The sequence below is a fragment of the Pundamilia nyererei genome, unplaced genomic scaffold (assembly GCF_000239375.1).
Source record: "Pundamilia nyererei isolate P.nyererei 1_Seehausen unplaced genomic scaffold, PunNye1.0 scaffold00062, whole genome shotgun sequence".
NCBI lineage: Eukaryota > Metazoa > Chordata > Actinopteri > Cichliformes > Cichlidae > Pundamilia > Pundamilia nyererei.
This window is the reverse complement of record NW_005187463.1, coordinates 2747761-2754709: the sequence shown is the minus strand read 5'-3', so window position 1 is coordinate 2754709 and position 6949 is coordinate 2747761.

The window sequence follows — 6949 nt, the reverse complement described above, 5'->3', positions numbered from 1 at the left end:
GGTGTAATGACAAGGCAGGTAAGAAAGCCTTTTTTCCGCCACTAGGAGAACTTTACCAGTTCAGGCTCTAGATATAGACCAGGGGTCCCCAATCCCAGTCCACGAGGGCCGGTGTCCCTGCAGGTTTTAGATGTGTCCTTGATCCATCGCAGCTGATTTGAATGGATAAATTACCTTCTCAACATGTCTTGAAGTTCTCCAGAAGGCCTGGTAATGACTTAATCATGTGATTCAGGAGTGTTGACCTAGGGTGAGATCTAAAACCTGCAGGGACACCGGCCCTCGTGGACTGGTATTGGGGACCCCTGATATAGACTATATATAAAAAGATGTCTGCAGCCACCACGATATCATTTACTGGTATCCTGACGCAACGTGCTGATGTCTCAACATTATGGTGTTTTCGAGATTAAGTTGGAAGTAATCAGACAGATTCAGGATCCAGTCCTACTTGCAAAGTTGGAGCAGCCCCACCCAGCCCAGGTGAACAATCCAAGATAGTGACAGTGAAAGTAAACAGTAATAAACTGTAAAACCCTTCATCTGTCCTGCCACAGTCATGTATTTTGGACTCACTAAATAAGCCATACATAGATACACATACATACATACTGACCAGGCTCTATTCGTGAATGTGCAGCGGCATATTACTAAGTGCAAAAAAAAAAAAACCTATTATAAAAGGCATTATTCCAAATTCAGAGGTAACTGGAAGACAGTGTTTTGGCTAATGATATGCTATTGCATTTGGACAAGAAAGTAAAGTGCTGAGAGAGAGCTAAAGTTAGCATGCTTGGTTAGCAATGCAGCCATAAAGCCTATGAGTGAAACAGACAAGCACGCCTGTTAATTAATGCAAACAGAATACAGAAATTTTACTCACTGAAACTGCTGCACATGGATAACTTGCACCTCACAGTTACCCATATTATTCTTAGCTTAATAATTCTCCAAAACTCTGTCATTTATTCCAAATACCTGTTATGTACCTGGGGGTATGTAAATACCAGTTAACAATTCACTCTGAGATAGCAACTCTGACAGCAAATACTGCCACAGTCTCATGGCTGTAGCTCCATTTTTGCTTTTTGCAATCAAAATTCTTAAGCCAAAAGACGATTAGCTTAGCATAAAAACAAATCAGGGGTGAGGATGCTAGTCTAATTTGTTAAAAAGTAATAAACTCTGCCTACAGACAGTGTTAGAAACTTGGTGGCTGTGTTTTTTTTCTGGGTGTAGCTTCTGCTCTCAACAAAAAATAAGTTCAACACAGTTGAATTATTTCTCCCTGCTCTCTTTATTAAGGTTGCCTTGAGCTGTTCCTTTCTAATAGCCGTCTTGCTAACACACAAACATGACAGCAGCACACACTGTTTTTTTCTAACTTTTGCTTTCTGTGTTTCCCCAAATATTTCCTTGAATGACCACCAAAACAGTTTCCCACATTTCACATAAAGGCTGAAATGATGGATATGAAATAATCTTATTGTGCTATATCCAATCTCTGCATAGTTTGTGGCTCAGCAAGGAACTGACCAATCACATTTTGCCATCTCAAACACGCCCCCCTCTTGCTCTGTCTTCTCACACACATGCACACACACACATAAGATGCCCCTTAGTCATACCCAACCGAGTGGGAGTAGTACACCCACGTGTACTACCCACCCACACACTAGCCGATACACTGACTCACTACCTTGACGTCTGACTCATTATCAGGAAATTAGTGGACAAGTTGGACCAAACTGTGCAACGGTTTATTCTGTGGGTTTAAGCAGTGAAACTTACACAAAGCTCCCTCAAATGTTGTTTTCGTCCCTATTTGCATCTCAAGTGGTCGGCCTCCTCCAACAATAAAAAACCTCTGACCACTGAGAACAAAAGGAAACCCTCAAATGAGAAGGAATTCAAGACTCCATTATGCTTATTTAAATTGTTCTGTGTTGCCATGTGGACAGATAATTGATGCATTTTGTCTTGATGTTACAAAATGCGGTGAGCGGTTGTGTAACGAGACCAACATAGAAAATGCTCCATTAAGATTAGTTCAGCACAGATGTTTGGACTGACAGAAAGCCTGGACTGAGATCAGCTCAGGGGAGAAAAAGAACTGATGGACTGTTACAAACAAACTGCAGGAAAACCAAAAGCAAAAGTAGCTGAAACAAACAGCATGTGGACAGTGAAACAAGAATTGAAGACAAAGACGGACAGACTGGTAGTACTAAAACTAAAAAAGGATGTATGTTAATTAGTAACGGTTCAACACAGAGTAATATACCGACTGAAATAATCCAGCTATGACATCAAACCACGGCTAGATCTGAACTGTAATCACTTTTATGACTCATCTAGAAGTCACAACGAAAGTTAAACTGTATTCCTCAAATGCCTCACACTGCCTCTAGGGTCGTGTGTCCTCAAATTTCATTGGCTCCCACTCAGATGGTTTAAGAAGACATGAAAGTAAAACAATCCCATGAACCGTTGTAAAATTCACAAACTGACGCATCCCACATTTGGTATTCTGTCCAACTACAATGCTACTAATAAGTTTCCTGTTAGTTAGTTATTCTAAAATACATGACTCTGAATGACCTAGTTCAGTTAAACGTCTTGCGAAAGGCTTTTGTACAATGTTGACTCATCAAGAAAAAAGTGACATTTTCTTTTAAAAGCCTATCTTGGGCGTCTGCAGCTCAGCAAATGTAAAGAGATAATGAAGCTCAACTTGACTGTGTGCATGAAGAGCTAAAACAACAGCTTTAGCTTTCACTGCTATGCCAGCCATCAGATGGCTATTCTCAGCATAAGTGTTGGTCAATGCAAACAGAAAAATGTTCCAAGAAAGTAGGCTATGCAAATCCTAAATGGACTCCCAGGGGCAGTCACCCTTAGGCAGTCCCGAGAATTCGTAGAATTAGACTGCAGTGTCAGTCGTTTTTTTAGTCCCCTGCCCAGCTCAAGAAATAATGGATGGGTTGTCAGAGGATGATGCCTCTTACTCTGGTAATCTCTTCTGTATCCACTTTATTCAATATAACGATGAATCAAATAAAAACAATGACATTCCATTAACATCAGCATGAAGCCCAGGACGTTTTCACCCATGGAAGTAGAAATACAATGATCAATGGGTGGAGCAATGGCAGAAGCACCAACCAAATAACAGCTCAAAGTGCTTACATGGCTGGCGTGACGAATAGATCTAAATGTGAAACAACTTTAAAAGGAGTAAAACATCTATTTATGGCAGAGTGCTGTTTATTTCACTTTTTAGTTTTAGTGTATCGATGAGTAAAGGACACAGAGTTTATTTTTTTCTAGAGTCCCACGATGCATTTCAAGATGCATATCCGATTTCAACAATAGGCAGTTTTCTTCCAGTTAAGAGATTATTCACATTTATGGAAACCCTCATTAGTATTCACTTGCTAAAATGTTAGCCCAGCACACAACTGAATAGTTTCAGCATCATAGAGCAGCTAGTCAGACTCTTTATAACGTGATCAGCCTATCCATTGGGTGACACAGATTGAATGTGTCTTTTCTCCATTGCAATTTGGATGCACTGATCTGTTAACCTCCCTTATTATTGATTATTTTTCTGTATTGCAGCATGAAACTTTTCTTTGTGACAGTAACTTACTCTAAAACTGATGTAAAAGTTGTGCCATGAATCACATTGTCAGTTTTTATTTTCGTTTTAAGCTGCTGCCATTCTTTAAGAGGCAGAGTTGTTGCAGTACTAATGCTGAGGCTGAGACAGAGACAGACAAACAGGCAGTTAGAAGCTTGGTCCAGTGCTGCTTTACAGCTAATTGGGGCAATCATAATAAAAGGCCAGTAAATCCCCACCATTAGCCCACCGAGGACAGGAAACAGAGGCTGGCTTTTATCGCTGCTTCTCTTCGCTGCTGCCCGTACCTGCGGCTATGAGTCCACATAAACATCCACACACAGTTATTTACACCCAGATTTCCTTTCCTGGCTGTTTGGGTTGTATTAGCTCGTGCTATTTTTAGGTCTTTTTCATTACTGCATAGTAAACAGTGCCTCTGCTCGTAACTAAGAGGGAAATAAAGATTTCTTCTCCTGGACAGGATGGGGAGCACCAGGGAGCTGTTGCTCCCAGTAATCAGGATCTCCCTGGGGGTTTGGACTGGCCTTCCTGGGAATCTACCCAACCCAGTGGAAAGCACACATCTCCACGCAAGCTGGTTGAGAGCCGCTCCACTTTAAGTCTCCTCTTTCTTGACTCCTTTTCTTTCAGCTTTCTCTCTCTCCTCAGTTTGTCCCGTCATTCCTGTAGTTGAAGGGGGAATTCCCCTATTTGTGGCCATGGTAGCTGGCTCTGAATGGGATGTGAGTGCTGGGTGGAGGCTGTATGAGTGTGTGAGTGTTAGCAGGGGGGCAGTAGTGGCCGAGTGAAAGACTCTTTTGTAGGGCTCCTACTGTTTGGCAGTGGGGCTATCCTCCCAGGACTCATCTTCGGCCCTGCCACACCCACCAAGCCTTTCATATGGTAAGGCATCCTAATGGCTTTAACACTCTCCCAATGGCTATGGAACTCCCGAGCAACCAACAGGCTGCCCCCTGGCAACCACTGGGGCTTTCCACCCCCCTCCTTCCTTGGTAACCAACCACTGCCCCGGCAACTGCTTCTGCCCCAGTAAACCTGCCCCGGCAACTTCTTTTGACTTTCAATCAGTTCAGGTTCATTTCTGACTCCCTTGCTGCAGGGGCAAGGAGGTGGGAACAGAAAGAGAAGAATAGGGATGGGCATGGATGTGCACATAGGGGTGTGCATGGTAGGGGGTACAGCCCCGCCCACTATAACATGCACGTACACAAAAACCAAATAGCAAAGTTAGAAAATATCTGTTGTGCTGCTTCTAGCACAAATAAAAGAACTATGAACCGCACAAAGAAATATTCTGAAACGCAGAGAGGAGAAAGAGGTGTTCCCGTCAGTTGGGGGTAGCATACCCGCACACTGGGACTTGGCTAAATAGAGGTTAGCCTTTCCACTAGCTGCTCGGTACAGGATTTGCATTTGAATCCGAATGTGAGTGCCTGGATTTATGCCTCTGTCAGTGGTGCCCAACAGTGCTTTTTTTCTGACTCCCTCTCTCTCTGCACCCCATTCTCTTTCTGATCTTCCCAACTGTGTTGTGCTCCTTACCCGTCCCCTATTTTCCTCACTGTCGTTCCACACAGATACCCTGCTCTTTATCTCTAGTGTGGCGGGGCAGGACCCACGTTTGACGTGGATTTCACGCCTTGCAGGGGAAGTTCTTGCTCATTATTTTGATAATGCTTCTATGACTGCTGTTAAAATTCTTGTGCAGCATAAGAAAGAATGTGGTGCTGATGCTTGGGAATTTAGCTATTTAAGGCAGCAGTGAAGGTGTTTGCCAAACACGTGAAAGCATTAAATCTGGTGGATTCAATCCTGAATGTCATTCAGCATGTCCCACATTAGCTGCAAGTGAAGTTTCCAGCGTTGTAAAATTGTAGCGTTAAAAACCACTTCTTTGATCACTGATAATCTTTCAGAATTCCTGGATATGTTTCCACATTGCATTTTACTATCTCACGTTTCACCATACCTCAGGCCTGTTTGGGGTCTGGGCTCAGTCCTGGCAAGTCTGACATTTCAGATAGCTTGTCATGATACAGGTACTAGATAACCTGAATGCTGACTGCAACGTTCCAAAAATTCAAGATTCACATTCATCCCTACTTCTCTATCCAGCCCCCTTTTTTATGTCTTGCTCAATCCAGTGCAACACTAACATTGTCTGAAAATGTGCGCTGTTAGACCCATTATGCAAACAACACCATAAAGATGTTTGATTTGACCAGTTCTGAGAGACCATAAACTAACCCTTTGGGCCGGGTTATGGGCTCTAAGAAGTGGTTCCTAAGGCTTCAGAAGTGTTTATACCTGATCCGAACACCCACACTGGGACCGCTTTCTGGAAATTTCCGAGAACAACGACTGGAGTAAAAACGCCACCATTGGGAGTGGGGGAGATGGGATATTGTTTAAAAATGGGAATAACAGTGCACAAACTGACACTTGATAGCGTTGCATTAGGTTGTAGACGTTGTGCACAAATTGTGTGTAAATGAAAATGACAGAGAAACGTATGCTCAGCTCCTCTCTCACAAAGCTGCACAATTCTGCAGTGGCATTGAAATCATCTGTTTCAAAAACATATGGCAATGAGATGTCTGATTTTTGGGCCCCTGCAGTGGTAGTTTGAGAGGATGAGATGGACCAAAAGATAAGGAGGCTCCAACCCCCTGAGCCACTTTCCAGCGCTCACATTGCTGTCACTTCTGACATTCAGAGGACTACAGTTCATTAATGTTTGCTACATAAACAAGATAAAAAAACAAAAACAAAAAAACCCCAACTAATGTGTGATAATGTGAGGTGTCTAACTTCACATTATCTAAAAGTAAGCAAACTTTTGCTGAGATTCAGATTCCAAATCTTTGGTCCATGCCCCATTACATTAATAAAGTAATTTGACTTTCATTCAGATGTGGTGATTATAAATCTCATATATGCCACAGTTTCTACCATTTCTGTTTTGAATGAATTTATGCATTAGTTCTTCAAAAGACACAATCAGATCTTGAGTCTTTTTAAGGCCTTTAGAAGCTCAAAGTTTTTACTTCTCCTGTATCAAAACATTGGTTTTTCCGTGAGCACTCCAAAAATATTAATGCATAAAATGCTGACTTTAAGTAATTTTATTACATGTAAGTTTTCCAGGTAATTTTATTACATAAGTACAGTGTAAAACGTTACATTTAATGGAATCAAACAAAAATTATTTGAGTAGTGTGCACATGAGGGCAAAGATTTATTATTTGAATATGGGGCTGGAGTGAGACAAACACTTGAACAACTCATCATTTCAGTCACATG